This window comes from Mustela nigripes, chromosome 1, assembly GCF_022355385.1.
Source record: "Mustela nigripes isolate SB6536 chromosome 1, MUSNIG.SB6536, whole genome shotgun sequence".
In the NCBI taxonomy this organism is placed as follows: Eukaryota; Metazoa; Chordata; class Mammalia; order Carnivora; family Mustelidae; genus Mustela; species Mustela nigripes.
In genome coordinates, this window is record NC_081557.1 from 34681928 (window position 1) to 34698522 (window position 16595).

General features: G+C 42.7%; 1 protein-coding gene across 8 annotated transcripts in view; it reads left to right on the forward strand.

Annotated features, from left to right (window-relative positions):
* The window catches only part of PLEKHA7 (pleckstrin homology domain containing A7), a 213076-nt gene that overhangs the window by 62978 nt on the left and 133503 nt on the right, over positions 1-16595 (forward strand). The gene's annotated exons all lie outside the window — the stretch shown is intronic.

Below are 16595 nucleotides of genomic sequence, written 5' to 3' on the forward strand. Positions count from 1 at the left end.
TGGAGGGAGAATCTATGCTAAGTGTTTATGATTAAGGATTGGAAAGCTTGAGGTCTGTGCTGTCCTGAAAGGTAGCGCTAGCAACATGTGACTATTGAACACTCGAAATTCAGCTAGTCTGGATTGAGATGTGCTCCAAATTTGAAATATATTCCAGATCTGAAAGACTTCATGAAAAGAATGTAAAGTATATCAGTAATTTTTATACTGATTACGTGTTGAAAATGATAATATTTTGGAAATATTGAGTTAAAGTATATTATCAAAATTAATTTCACTAGATCTTATTTATTTTTTTTTAAAGATTTTATTCATTTATTTGACACAGAAAGAGAGAATACAAGCAGGAAGAGTGGGAGAGGGAGAAGCAGGCTTCCCACTGAGCAGGGAGCCTGATATGGGGCTTGATCTCAGGACCCCAGGATCATGACCTGAGCCGAAGGCAGATGCTTAACAACAGAGCCACCCAGGAGACCTAGTGTTTACCTTTTTTAATGTGCTACTAGAAAGTTTAAAATTGCATTATGTGACTTGCCTTCTATTTCATCAAACAGTACTGTGTTCTGGTTTAAGCCAATTTTGGGGGAAAGTTCAAAAAGTTTACAATGTTTCCTTTGCTTGCAAATTCAAACTGTGGGCTTTACATTTGCAATGGACATACAGAGCAGCTATTTCAAATCATTTAACTTGACAGTGAATATTTGAAGAGCTGTTTTGCCTTTTTTTTTTTTTTTTTTTTTCTGAAGTGGAGATTTCAGGAAATTGGGTCCAAAGGGCATTTGTGGCTCCTCTACTATTTTAAAAGAGTCTTTTCTAACATCTCTAGGAGGGGCAAGAAGAAAGCCCAAGTGGAGAAATGGCTTTGCTCAGATGAGATTTTTATCTCAGAGCTGCAAAGCCCAGAAGACAGCAGTGGATAGTGGATACTGCCATTCATTTTTTAACTCGGGGCTTGGGATGAAACCGCTGCCATACAGCAATGAAAGCACTGCTTACCCTTTTTCTAATCATTTTTGGCCTCTTCCTGGCTTTCTGCTTTCTCTTTCTCTTCCCCTGATGTGGTTTTGTGATTACTGTGTGTGAGACCCAGCCAGGCACTCGGCGGTGAGGTGGAGAAAAACACATTTAGCAATGGCCAAGCTGGAGTGGGCACTGGTCACTGATTTCTCTCTCTAAATGGCAGCATTCCTGGGAATTCAGAGCATTTTCTGCATCTCTGAAGTGGTAATGCTAAAAGCTCTTGTGTCTGCTTCACGGTGGAGTTATGAGAAATCATAAGGAAAAATAAAAAGGCAGGACATCAGGGGTACAAATAGTTGATAGTAAAAGTCCAGCTTCTCTGCCATTAACTATTTCTGGGGCAAACAGTCTCTCTTCTGGAGGTCTCAGATCTTTCTCCTGCTATACACTAAGGAGAGAGAATGGCTCAATATAGTTAAAAGGGTACAGGTCTAACTGCAGATTGAATTCCATTTCTGCTACCTACTAACTGTGTGACATCGGGAAATGTACTTGACCTCTCTGAGCCTCACTTTCCTCATCTGTAAAATGGATAGTAGCACTTCTTGTGAGGTTAATCGAGCTAATAAAACCTGTAAGAGACTTAGAACAGTGCCCAGAAGATAGTAAACACTCAGTGAATATTGGATTCATTCAGTCAGTAATATTTTTTTAGTGTCTTTTTTTTGCCAGGTGCTGTTCTAAGTGCTGGGCACAGCAGTAAAACTCCCTGGGAGAGAGGCACTTTTAGTAGAGGAATTCAAAGTCTATTTATTAATCCTAATTACCAGAGTATGTCACTGCCTTAGGAGCCTTCACAGATGGTGCTGCTTCATTTTATTTATTGGATTATGACAGTAAGATATATTTTTTTAAAGAGTTCTATTACTAAAACAAAACAAATTCAAAACCTTGGGTTTTATTCCTAGCTCATTTGGTACTTTGTGACCTTGGGCAAGTTATATTAACTTCCCAAGGTGTTGTTTTCTTATATAAAAAGAAGTTAACAGTAATTTCTTACTCAAAGGAGAGTGTGAGCTTTCAATGTATTAAGTGAGATAATGCCTGTAAAACTCTTAGTATATGCTTGACTCCTAGTAAGTGTTCTATAAAGGTTAACCATTATTGCCATGGCTTCTAGCAGTGGAGATTCTGGAAGCCAGTGGTTCCAAATAAAAGATCCCCAGGCTGGTGGGAAGGGAAGTTGACTCATGTTCTTCTGTGGTGCCCACTCTTTAAGCAAGGTTGTTCACGAATGCCTTGGAAGCCATATTCTTTTCCAGAGGAGAAAACAGAGATCCAGAATTTCAGTAGAGCTGCCCAAAGATGTAGTGATTTCTTTGACAGGTAGTGAGTCACTTGTCATTGGTGATATCTAAGCCGGGTCACCAGTAGGCAGGGGTGTTGCAAAAGGATGGACCTTGTTGTTGTCAGGTTATGGAGGCCTTAACTGTCAACATATGATCCAGCTGCATAAGGAAGCCTTAGGGAGGGGCACCTGATCATCCCAGGACCTTGGGGCACCCATTTCTAAAGGGCAACTGCCAACCTTGGAGGCACACTGCCCCACCCCGCCAAGGAGCACATTTGGTGTGACAGACTTTTCCTTAGTACTTTTCTTCTTCTGAGTGTAGTTATTTCTTGGAGGCAGGCCTTAGGGTTGAGTTGGAAAGGGGTGGGGCATTCTGTCACCACACTATTTATCCAGAGAGTAGAGGGCACCTGGGCTTGGTGTCACACCTGTCCTTCTCAGGGGATGGAGTAGATGGAGAAGGCTTTAGAGCCAGGGGGCCTGTGGAGAAGCATGCCTGGGGAGATGCAGCCAGCTTTTAATTTTGGTCTCAAGCCCTCCTTCAGCTGTTGGCCACCCTGGACTTGCCTACAGGGAGTGAAAAAACAAAGGTACTTGTATACTGGATTCATTTTCTCTTCTTTTTTTAATGATAATTATCTTTAAAAAACAAAACAAAACGCTTGTTATATCAGGTAGTTTATTTGGCTTTAAAAGTACTGTTTCCTGAGCATCTGCTGATACAGAGCATCTGCTAGCCACCAGAGGGCAGAAGAGAAAAGATGTGCTCTTCTGTTTTCTTTCCCCAAAGTAGCCCAGTTCTTCCATTCCTTCAAAGTGCCTACTGTGTGCCAGGCACTGTGGTCCTTCTCTTAGAAGCTGTAGCCCAGCAGGGGAGACAGGCACTGAGTCTGTAATTTTAAGGTCCTGGTTGTTTGAGGGGGAGACAGACTCATGCAGACAGTCCAGATGGTGGCTCTTCCCTAGCTTTCTTGCTCAGCTCCCTGTGGTCTTACCTTTTTGGTTTGGCAAACCTGGGACCATTCTCTGATGTCCTGGGTTTCTGATTCACTTCCTGTAGCGATGTCTGGGTCTCATGAGATTCCTGGGTGTCAGGAAAATGTAACTGGTCTTTGTCATTTCACCCTGGTCAGATACCTCTGTCCAGGCAGCTCAGGGAAATCCCCTTCACCCCACACACTTCTGCTATGCCCAGGCAACCTTTCATCATTCATAATCTCTGCAACAAACCAGGAATCCTCTGGCTCATAACCGAAGGAAGGTCCAGAGGGAAAAGAGTGATGTGGGGATGTGTGTTGCCAGGTTAGCTGGTCTGGAGGAACATGAGAAGAGAAAAAAGGAGGGGAAAAGTGGCCTTGAATGAACTGCTTTATGAGAGGGACTTAAAAAAATTGACTGTATTTTTTTGAGCAGTTTTAGGTTCTTAATAAATTGAGCAGAATTTACCCTCCTATACTTACACCTTTCCCTCATATACCCACAGCCTCCCCTCACCGGAGTGGCACATTTGTTACAGTTGTTGACACGGACATGTCATTCTGACCCCAAGTCTGTAGTTTATGTGAGGGTTCGCTTTTGGTGTCCATCCTGGGGCTGGACACTTGCTGAGTGACTTTTAGACTGTATCCGTGGGGTTTTATTATTTATTTTTAAGGATTTTATTTATTTGAGAAAGAGAGAGAGTGGGAAAGAGCACAGGAGCTGGTGAGGGGCAGAGGGAGAAACAGGCTCCCCACTGAGCAAGGAGCCTCATGTGGGGCTCAGTCCTGGGACATTGGGATCATGACCTGAACCAACAGAGCCACTCAGGCACCCTAGTATTTTCCTTTAAATTGACACACTTAAAACCACTAAAGTGAATTTAAGGAAATAATTTCATATTCATTTTTTATTAACTATTCATATTAACTATTCATTCATATTTATTAACTATTAACTTCATAGCTATTATCAATGTTATATATAACTGTTATTTACAGTATTTATATATTTTTCCAGGGATTCTTGCCACACCCCACCTCGGGCACCCTTAGGTATTTGCTCCATTTTTACGGAGAGTACCCAAGAAGTTAATGAGTGGAATTTTAGGAGGTCTTTGAATCTTCTCAAACTGTCCTAAATTGTGTTTATGCATTTTTATTTATTTGACAGAGATCACAAGTAGGCAGAGAGACAGGCAGAGAGAGAGAGGAGGAAGCAGGCTCTCTGCTCAGCATTGAGCCTGATGCGGGACTTGATCCCAGGACCCTGGGATGGTGACCTGAGCTGAAGGCAGAGGCTTAGCGCACTGAGCCACCCTGCCGCCCCGTGTTTATGCATTTTTGTCCTGAGTGAGATAGTTTAAAGTTCTCATCATATAAAGGGGGCCAGGACCCAATAAGAAGAACAGCAGCTCAATCTGCCGGAATTCTTGGAATTCCAGTTCTTGGAATTATATCTAATTATCATTTACAAAGATTTTATCTTTCCAGGAAGAGGAATGGATTTTTCTGTAAGAAATGGACCTTTTACTTATAAAACATCCTACTTTTTTTTAAATGGTACAGATAAATGGTACATTGAAAAACAGTAATCTTACCTCTCCTCATCTCTTATCTGTTTTCAACATGAGAACATCAATTCATCACAGGAGTAGAATGACTGTTTCCTGATTGAAAAGTGTACCTCTTGTGATACATGGCCTGATGAGGGATTTGTATGTATATATCATGCCTTTCAGAGGTAAAAAGGGAATACTACAGTTCTATATTTAATGAGCTGTCTTTACGAAACAGAGCAAATTGTAAAAAAAAAAAAAAAAAAAAAAAAAAAAGGAAAGTGGGGTGGGCAGAGAAGGGAGCTTCTATCCTGAAATATCCAGAATATAGGTTCATTGTAAATATAGGTCAGTGAATGTTTCAGGGAAAAGCCAGCTAAAGGAAAGCTGCTTGTTAGGATAGAAATGTAACATGATAAAGTGGCTCTGGGAAAAAGCACCACTGTGTTAGATCACACAATCACAAGGAACGCACTCCTTCTACAAAAGAAGACCAAGCTACATGTCTTTTTCTGCCTCTGGGGTGACACGCCAGGCAGGATACAAAGGGCACTCTGTTAATTCTTTCCAGCTCAGCCCCTTAGCCTTAGAAAGAGTATTAATAAGTCTCTGTTTGTATCCTCCTTCCTTCTCCCCAAGATCTATGAACACTAGATACAGTGATAAAATAGAAATAGGAATTTGAAATCGGGATCAGGGAAAATACAAGAAGAAGAAGACAAACCAAGGGGATTGGGGAGACTATAAATGCTCATGCATTAAGGGTTTGTATTATTTTTGAGCTTCACGTTTGTCTTAGAGCTTCCTGGCAGCCAAAACAAAAAGGGAATAGTAGGTTTTCTGGATTTTACTGTTAGAGAGGAAAAACATTCTGCTTGTTAAGAGGAAACCAAGAGCTTCCTGCTTTGGTTCTTTTAAGTTAAATATCTTATGTAGGGCCCACTGAGAGTGTGGCAGCAAGGTCCGCTTCAGCTTTCTTCTTTTTCTTTACTAAGCCCTCGTCCTTCTGCAGTTCCTTAGACGGGGCCAATTTACCCATTTGAGGTGGCCATGTTACAGATGGCCATGTACCTCTCCTATATGTACTCCTCACAGATGTCCATTTATATCTCCTCCTGTGTTTATTTTGAAACTTTGTCTTCTCCTTAGACGATAAGCCTCAAGAGGCCAAGCCATATTGTCCTCTTGCACTGCATAATCCTGGCACACTGTAAATTTGCACAGATGAATAAGGCAAAAGTAGCCAGGGATTTTATGTGACTGATCCCTGTACCTCTTACAGAAAATTGAGGCCCTTTCAAGGTTGCAAACTATCTTTTATCCAGAGAGCTTGACCACCATGGTGCCCAGGACACCCTCCACCGTGCCCTTCAGGGATTGTTAATCATACCAACGCCAGGGTATCATGCACCTGCTGTAGTCAGCACTTGGTACACGTTGCCGCCTGTCCCGCCGAATGAGGGAAACTGAGGTTCGAGGGAGGGAATCAGCTAGCCCAAGGTCTCAGAGCTGGTAAAAGTTAGGATGTTGGTCTGACTCCAGAGCGCATGATCTTTCCTTTCCGTCTGCTGTGTCTGAGCCTGAGCCACAAGTGTCTGTGTGAGTTATGGGTTCTTATCTCTTGGCAATTAGAACTGCGCAGCCAGGGTATTTCTGGCACAGGGCATTGCTGCTTTCTGACAGCTGTTATGTTCCAGTCTCTCTTGAGTTTGGGAAGGAAGGCCCACACCTGGGGTTGGCAAAAGCAGTCTCAGATCTCATGTCCCCTGGTTTTTGCACACAGAGAATATGTTTATTGCTCTTGTCACATAGTCTCTTGAAGTGCAGATGCATTAAAGTTGAATATTATTTTCATAAAAGTCACTAGGGAGAAGGGGAGAGGAGTTGCACAATTCTGTTGTTTCAAGGAATAATTGGATTTGCCCAAGGATTGATAGAGTGCAGGTGGGAAATGACAGCATGCCAGGAAGTACATTTGATGGTGCATTTGATTCCAGGCTGGTCAGGCTTGTATTTTTAATGGCTTTGTGCCTGTTGTCATTATTTTAATAGAGACCTAATTTTTAGGATGGACTTCATTATTACATTCAACTTTCTCTCTTCACCAGGGTTGGCAAATGGAATAGTCTCATGGCTCAGTGTTGCCACCTACTGTGTTCTGCATGGAGTGTCAATCTTCAAAAACCTTTAAGGCAATAAAACACATTTCAAACTACAACAAGGCATAATTTGATCTGTCTGTTCTATAAGGTTGCAAGTCTTCAGGGTGAACATTATAAGCATTTGTCATCCCTGTGTGCTCTCTAGTGCCACGACACTGGTTCCAGTGACTTCCGGTGATAAAAAATGTTAGTCAAAATTACCACTTTCCCTTTGCTCCCTTGAGAATGAGCCTCCTCAAAAACATTTACTGCCTGCACATGGGGATCTGAATAATTGCTACATTCAGGTTTATGTTAGAGAGAGTGTTCCTGAAGAAGGCACTTAAAGGGATGTTTGTGAATGCAATGAGGCTTTTGGTTCTATCTTTGGCCCACTAGTCTTGGGAAGGATTTTGGCTCATGCCAGTGATTTAGAAAACCTAATAATTTTTATGTCTCCAAAGTTGTGTTCGCAGGCTGCTGGCCATTTCATATTCTTAAGCTTGTTCCTGCATTTAGGAGGACGCCAGAAAATAGAGCTTTACCTCCCCATGCCAGGAAAGGACTGAGATTCCAGCTTTGTGGATAGATTTAGATTAAATCTTATTCTGATCTCCTTCAGGGGCTTTGACAGTTTCTTATTTGGAAGATGAAGGATTACAATTATTGAACTGGTATCCTGTTGTTTTCAGTTTGAATGGTTAAGAGCCGCAAGATCCTCCATAACTATGTGGGACGTAAGACTTCACCATTACCAGACTGTGTCTCTCTCTCTCTCTCTCTTTTTTTTTTAGCATAAGGAGATCAGATTTTCCAAGTGTTTTACAGATTAATTAGGGTATTTCCTCCCTGTAACCTCCAATTAATATCCACAATAAACAGCCTTTCTGGATTATGTAGATCTGAACTATACGTTCATCTATTGCTTTATCCTGTTCCACAGTGGATTTGAGTCTGCTTATGGGAATGAAAGGGATAAAATATGAATAAAAAATTAAACAATCCGCATCAGCCAGAGTTGAGTATAAATTATGTTAGATTAAGCCTAAGGACACAAGGAGAATGAGAACGGCCTGGGTCTATTTCTGTGAAACTAAAAAGCCATTTCATTGGACAAATTTTTTTTTTACAGCTACTTGGAAGCGGGTCTCAGTTTTGGAAAGCTGTGTGTAAACATGGGCTGCTTCATGTTCCTGACATTTCAGCTGAACTTTAAAAGTTGCCATTTTTTTCTTTCTTCCAACCTCTACCTGACCTCGAACGCACACACCCATTTCCTCCGAGCCAAGGAGGTGTCAATACCCAAGGTATTTTATCAAGCGAGGTTGCTATTTTTCTGGGAATGCTGTAGCCAGGATGCCAGCGGGGAATTTGGGAAGCCTGAATGTGGGAGGCCTATTTTGGAAACTCTTTCATTATTATCACACTCAGGCCCTTGTGAGCAGTTGCAGGGACTCACACCCGGAGAGACCTCAGTGATAGGAGACCTGGAAAAAAAGTGTTGAAGTGGAAGGGACGGGGGTCAGAAGTCCCCTTGTCACAAGCAAGTAAGATGCCCGATAACCTTCCTTCCACAGCTCCTATTTCCAGCTTCTCCTCCTGGACTTCTAGGCTCTGTGTGTTGCCTCTTGGAGTCTGGCTCCTTGGAAGTTGGTTCAGAGAATGGGGCTGGACCACTGAAGGTGGGCCGGGCAGGATGCTTTCTGCCTCAAAGCAAGTTGCAAGTGTATGTTGAGCTATAGCTCTGCCCTTGCTTGTTACAACCAACTAGAAAGGTTGGTGGCTGGGAGAACCCTTTCCCCCACTCCCAGGGGCACACAGACACTAAGGAGTCATGTGGTGATGAGATGAGTGGAGACTGCCACAGCTCACTGTATTTCGGGTTTCTCCACTTGGACGTCTAATAGTCTCCTCAGACCTAATGTGTCCCAAAACAGAGGCTTTTGTTTTTTAAGACTTTATTTATTCATTTGAGAGAGGGAGTGAGAGCACAAGCAGGGGGAGAAGCGGGCAGACAGAGAGGGAGAAGCAGGCTCCGTGCTAAGCAAGGGGCCCGATGTGGGGCTCGATCCTAGGACCTTCAGATCATGACCTGAGCCCAAGCCAGATGCTTAACCAACTGAGCCACCCAGGCGCCTCTAAGACAGAGTGCTTGATTTATGTTAATGCCTCCCCTCCCTTTGGATTTGTTCTCCCCCAGGATTAATCATCTCAGGAAACTGCACTGGCATCCACTTTTGCTCAAACCAAAAACTTGGGAGTCCTCTTCGCTTGTCTCTTCACCCTGTCATAAGTTCTGTCGGTGGTGGAATTAGCTCCTGCCACCAAGACGTGTTACGTGGCTGCCTTCCCCTCAGCATTTACACTGCGGTCATCTTGCCAGCCACCACCCTCTCTTGCCTGTACTCTGCAGTGGTCTTTCTACCTTGTCTCTCTGATTTTCCCTGCTTCTTTTCAAGGCATTGGAGAGGTGTTGCAGTCAGACCATCTGGGTGTGTGTATTAGATCCTCCACTTTCTGGGCAAGTCACCTAATCTGTGCCTGCTGCATTTGTCACCTGAGAAATTGGGATAATAATGATACTCACACGTTTTCATGAGGATTAAGGACCCTACATATAAAGTTCTCCGGACAGTTCAGAACGCACAGTTTAAACACTAACGAAATAATAGGTTTTTATTTATTTTCCCCAACCCCCAGGCTATTCTCCATATAAATGCTACAAAAGTCTTTTTAGAAAGCAAATTAGATCATGCCTTTTCCATGGTACAGTCTTTTCTTTTAACCCCTTCCATGGCTTCCTATTGCATTTGGAGGAGAATCCAAATTCTTACCAGGTAATACATGGTCATCCTTAACCCTGGCTCTGACTCCTTAGCTGCTTCTCTTACTGTCCTCCCCACTGGTCACTGACTTCCAGCCCTCACTGTCCTTCTTCCATTCTAGGAATGTACTTTGTTTGTTTCCACCTGTTCTTGGGTCTAAATGCTCTTCCTCTAGAACTTAGTTTAAATGACACATCTTAGACCTTTTACTGATACATACCCTGAACCCCCATATCACTCTATGATGTCACTATTTCATTTTTTTAAGATTTTATTTTTTGAGAGTGCATGTGTGCCCCTGTGAATGGGGGGAGGGGCAAGGGGAGAGAATCTCAAGCAGACTCTGGGCTGAGCGTGGAGCCAATGTGGGGCTCAGTCTCATGTCCCTGAGATCATGACCTGAGCAGAAATCAAGAGTTGGTCGCTTAACCAGCTGAGACACCCAGGCACCACCGTTTCATTTTCTTAATGGTACACACCAATCTCTGAAATTATTTATCTGTGTACTATCTATATTTTTGTCCCCCTGTCTCTTTCGTCACTTACTACTGTGCCTTCTGGGCCTACAATGCCTGACTTGTAAAAGGCCCCAATAAATATTTAGCTGTTGAATGAATGATTGCTACTATTTATGTAGTACCTACTATGTCCCCATTCACTTACTAATTCTGTTATTTCATCCTCATAACAAATACTATGGGAGTGGGTATTTTTAATCCCATTTTAGGGCTGAAGAAATAGTGGGTGAGGGAGGAAAAAAATTGGTAAGTGGGTGAGCCCAGATTTTGACTTCAGTCTGGGCGAGTCCATGGAGTTTTTAGGTGCTAACACTAGCGAATTCAGAGAGTTCATACCCAGCTTATGAGTACAAGGTGAGACTAGACAGTACTGAAAGTATACTCTCCTCGTCCTTTTAAAAAGTCACAGTTTTGTTACGAGTGTTTCCTACGTGCTAAGTGCTTATGTGTATTTTCCTTGCTGTGGCATTCTTTATCATGCCCTAGTTTTGTTGTGATTTTGTTGAGGTATTAATTGGATTCATTCAGATTCCATTTTGAATTGATTCAAGCCTGCTTGGGTGATCCCTGCTAGAAGACAAGGGGAGACAGGTGGTAGGCCCTCCTGGCCTTTTACCATCAAGTATCTCAAAGTGTGGGCTCCACGCGACACACGGCCAGCTCACCTTGGGTGCTTTCTAAATGCGGATTCCTGAGCTCATCTTAGACTTTTGTCACGAGGTTCTGTAGGGGTTGACCCCTGGAATCTGCTGTTTTTAAACAATCACCTGGAGATTTTTCTGATTAAAATGGATATATGAAGATCACTGATCATAGACATGTGGTCTAGCTATTTAGATGTCTTGTGATTTGGTTTTCCTGATTTAACAAACTCTATAAAGCTATAAACTTAGTTATTCATTTTATCAAAACCCATTTGGGTAACTTTGGTCTCTGGCCATGGAGCAAGTAGGCTCCCCTCCGCCCCCACCTTAATGGTCCTTAGGCTCCAGCTCCAGGTCTGCGTTGGCTTCCTTGGTCAGTGTTTTCAATAGTTTCTGCTTTGGTGAGGTGGAGTGCCTTTTTTCTGTCCCTGAGCTGTTGCCTGGCTGTGGGGGGCAGGTCTGTTCTCGAAGGGGCTGGATAGCTGTACAGTAGTGGGCCTTCTGATATATGTGTCCCTGTCCAAGTTATTTTTAAAAATCAGGTTTGTTCTTACTCCTTCCTTCCAAGAAATAATTCTAGAATAATCAAAATTCCCAGCCCTTGATGCCCGAGCTTTCCTCCCCTCCACTCACTCTCTAAACAAAGGTCCCGTGTTTAATATACACCATAACAGTAAAATTAGCTTTATTAGACTCTAGGTGGACTTAAAATGTAGCCTATTGACAGCTCTCTCTGGCTTGTCCTGTGTTTTATTTTGAGCAGAGACCACGGGTAGAGGCAATACCTGGTAGGGGATTCAATGATTATTGCATTTAAGTGGCCAAATAACTCAAGCATCCCTCATCTTTAGATCCTGCCTTGGTGTTTTTGCCCGTTGTGTTTTGAGGAGCCTGTCCCCTGCCTCCACGCCCCTGGGGGTTTTTATCCCAGCCGCCTTCTGTCTTTGACTTCAGAGCTCCTGAGTTGAGCCCCAGGAGAATTCAGCCCACCTCTGCTCCCCATCCAGCTTCTTGGAGAGCTTGAAAGGTGAGCCAAGTTGCAGTTTACCGGCCTTGTGTCACAGAACCCACAGCTAGCCATGTCCCTTCTTCCCCCCAAAGTCGCAGTGTAGACTTTCATTAAATAATACCCTACACTGACAGCGCAGTTCACTTTGTCCTAATGCTTTTATATTCACCCCCCACCCCCGCCTTACAAGAAAAGTAGAACCTTTATTAGGCTATTTAGCAGAGGGGAATCTGGGGCACAGATCACCAAACTAGCCTGGCTGAACCCAATCTGATGTATGGCCTGTTCTTTTCCTGCTGGTCCTTACCAGCATGACTGGTGGCAGAACCACCAGGTCTTTGAAACGCAGACTGGATAGTCCTGGTTCTGAGGACCAAGGGTATGTGCTTTACATGTTCTCAGCTTATTTATTTGGTAGACTTTCAAGGGTAGGGGATAGCTCCATTAGCAGATGGACATGGCTGCTGCATTTTGGACCCTTTAGTCTCAGCTTTGAAGCATCATTATAAGCACAGCCTAGGAGGTAAATGTAAAAATAATCTTCTTGCCAGGTTTTCCGGCATGGTATCCTAGCGACGATGTACTGTCTGTCCTCACATGTTGGGGCACCAACTGGGGCAGCCTCAGAGCTTGCAGAGGGGAGGGATACGAAGAGCACGGTCGGAGTCACCCCTCTTAAAGTCAAGGCCTAGTTTCTTTTTATCTTTTGGAGAGCTTTTAGCCCACTTATTTTTAAGCAACATTTTATGTTCTGATGAAAAATATGTTTCTTGTCAGACAACTTGGAAAACAGAAAATCCCAAGGAAGGAAATAAAAATCAACTACAATTCTAACATTGTTAATATTTGGGTAAATATCCTTCTGTTCCTCTTTTTTCCTTCATACAGTGATTGGGATCTAAATTCAGAGTGTAAGGGGGAGCCTGGTAGCTCAGCCGGCTAAGCATCTGCCTTAGGTTCAGGTCATGATCTTAGGGTCGTGGATTCCAGCAGAGTCTTTGGGTTCTCTGCTCCGCAGGGAGCCTGCTTCTTCCTCTCCCTCTGCCCCTCGCCCCTGCTTGTGCTCTCTCTTCTTCTCTTTCAGTCTCTCTTAAGTAAATAAATAAAATCTTTAAATTCAGGATATAAGGAGAAAAAAAAACTCATAAAGTGAAAATGACTTTAAACCACCTGGACAGTAATTTTTGTTGTCTCTAAAGTTTGGAAACCACTGAACTGGACTCAAGAACAACTAAAAAATCTATATAAAATGAAAAGTCTGGGGGGGAAAACCCCCAATCTATCAAATCTCTATCAAATCTCTAATGGTGAGTGGACAGTAGTGGAGAACTAAACTATGTTCCTGCCTGTAAGGTTTGTATCATTCTGTTTTTATATTAAGCTTTTGTAATAAGTTGTGGGTTAATAGATTTACTTGTGAGGATGGCATGCCACAGCTACATTATGTTTTGCTTCAGGGGTTAGATTTTGAGTTAACCAGTAAGGAAAATGAACATAGTGCAACTCTACCATAGGTACCGCCCCACCCCCAAATGCACACGCATGTGCACACACACGTGCACACGCACATGCAACTGGGATAATTTGTTTTATAAACTTTGTTTTGTTCAATTCAACAGTAAATATTCTATGTATCATTTTTAAAGTTGCATATGTATATTTTCAATTGTAAGTATGTTTATTAACCAATCTCCTCATATACATTTAGTTTATTTCCAGTTATTTGCTGTTCTAAAAATGGCGGACATCCTTGTGGATAAATCTCTGTGTTTATTGATAATTATGTCTTGAGGATGAATTCTTTGCCATGGAATTGAAGGATACGAACATTTTTAAGTCTTTTTTTTTTAATATTTTGTTTATTTATTTGACAGAGAAATCACAAGTAGGTAGAGAGGCAGGCAGAGGGAGAGGGGGAAGCAGGCTCCCTGCTGAGCAGAGAGCCCAATGCGGGGCTCCATCCCAGGACCCTGAGATCATGACCTGAGCCAAAGGCAGAGTCTTAACCCACTGAGCCACCCAGGTGCCCCATGAACAACTTTAAGTCTTTTAATTCATATTGCTGAAGTGTCCTCAGGAATGTCATATGTTTCCATCAAAGTGTCTGTACCCCAGCATTACTGGGGATTATTATTCAAAAGAGTCTTTTACAGAATGCCTTTTTTTCTTTTTTGGATGACCCAAGTTTCTCTTCATTGTGTGGTTCTTCATTCTTTCCTGGAAAGAATAAACAAAATGAGGCTAGAGATGATAAGTGCTGGTGGGCAGGTTCATGTGGGAGGGACGGGGACAGATCACTGGAAAGGGATGAGCTTGGAGACCATTTCTTCATTCCTGCCTCCAGGTCTTCAGCAAATATCTAAAGACAGAATACTAATATTTAAAGGACATGTCATTTTTAAATTTAAACTCAATTAACATATAGTGTATTATTAGTTTCAGAGGTAAAATTTAGTGATTCATCAGTTGCAAATAACCCCCAATGCTCATTCCATCGAGTGCCCTCCTTAATGCCCGTCACCCAGTTACCCTATCCCCGCACCCACCTCCCCTCCAGTGACCCTGAGTTTCCTATAGTTAAGAGTTTCTTACGGTTTGTATCCTTCTCTGATTCATCTTATTTTATTTTTCCTCCCATCCCCTATGATCCTTTGTTTCTTAAATTTCACATGTGAACGAAATCATGATAAATTGTCTTTCTCTGATGGACTTGTTTCGCTTAGTGTAATACTCTAGCTTCATCCAAGTTGTTGCAAATGGCAAAATTTCATTCTTTTTTATGGCTGTAATATTCCATTATATATATATATAATATAAATACCACATCTTCTTTATCCATTCATCTGTAGATGGACATCTGGGCTCTTTCCATATTTTGACTATTGTGGGGCCTATGTAGTTTTTAAAATTTATTTATTTTAAAAGATTTTATTTATTTATTTGGCAGAGAGAGAGAGAGAGATCACAAGGAGACAGAGAGGCAGGCAGAGAGAGAGGGGGATATCAGGCTTCCTGCCGAGCAGAGAACCCGATGTGGGCCTTGATCCCAGGACCCTGAGACCATGACCTGAACTGAAGGCAGAGGCTTAACCCACTGGGCCACCCAGGCACCCCCATATGTAGTTTTAAAAGCATATTTAATATATTTATTTGGAAGATGGTTTGATGTCTTGTCATTATAGATACTACAGGACAGGAATGACATTTGTATATTTACCCAAAAGGGAGTATGGTTTTATTTATTTTTATTCTTTATTTTTAAAAAGATTTTATTTATTTATTTGAGAGAGAAACAGAGGCAGCAACAAGAGAGCACGAGCTGGGAAGGAGAGGAAGAAGCAGACTCCCCACTGAGCAGGCAGCTCCATTCGGGTCTCTATCCCAGGACCCTGAGATATGACCTGAGCCAAAGGCAGACACTTAACTGACTGAGACACCCAGTATGATTTTAAAAAGATAAATGGAGAAACACTAATTCAACACCTAATCTTAGAGAAACTGTCCTAATTCAACACCTCATCTTAGAGAAACTGAAACCAGAGAGTAGAAGGGATTTCTGTAGAGCCACACAACAAATCGATGATAGAGTTGAAGCCAGACGAAAAAAAATCCCAACTGCCCATTCAGAGTTCTTTTGTTGAGGTGGGCCATTGTGGTTCAGGAGGAGATGAAACGTAGATGTAAGGTCTTCTGGAAAGATGGCCAGGCTTTCTTCCGGGGGAGGAGGGTGAGCTGCCCCATATCCCTCCCGGAAAAAGATCCAGGTGTCTCCAGCATGGCATTTCACTTCTGTTTGAACATTTCCACCCGTGAATAGTATGAACTTGCACTTTAATAACCATGGTTTTTGCCTGAACTTTCCCTCCCCTCCGATAACTTCTAACTTCTCTTCATGCCTCAGCATCTCGAATGTCACTTCCTCAGGGAAGTCTTTCCTGACTGCCAAGAGAGTTTAGGGTCCCTGTGTATATTCTTACAGCACCTCTTGACCTTTAATACCCTTGTCACAATTATAATTACTTTGCACTGTATTTAATATCTCTCCCTGGTTGAACTGTATGTTCTATGAATGTTAAATATTGTTTATCTTCTGTTGCTCCTGGCCTGAGCATTAATAAATGCTTGAATGTTTGATTATTTGGATGGATGCTAGTGTGTGAATTGGAAGTGTGTGTGGTTGCTGGGTGATGCTGTTTCTAATTGCATGCAGAATCAGGAGAACTGTCCCTTATTGCCAAGGGCATTGAGAGAAGAGAGAAGGAAGACACCTTTTGAGGCTGCTAGTATAGAGACAAGCCAGAGAGTATGGACCTGCTTTGCTGGTGCCCCGTAGTGGCCTCCTGGATGATGGGGTCAGCAACCTAATCTAGGCAAGCATTCATTCCTGGCTTGTCAGAATCAGTCCCAGAGATTTAGTAGTTGTGGTTGGAGAGAAGCCTCCTTGAGTTATTCTGGGGAAGAGAATTCAAGGTCAGGACTCTCTTTGGCCGGCAGGAAACAGCAACCTAGGTCACCTGCAGCCTGGTCTTGGCAGTCAGTGGGCTCTTGCAGCAAGGGCTATAGGTCTGCTGGTGGCTGGCTGGGTGCCAGTGCAGCGCGGCTGGTAGGCGG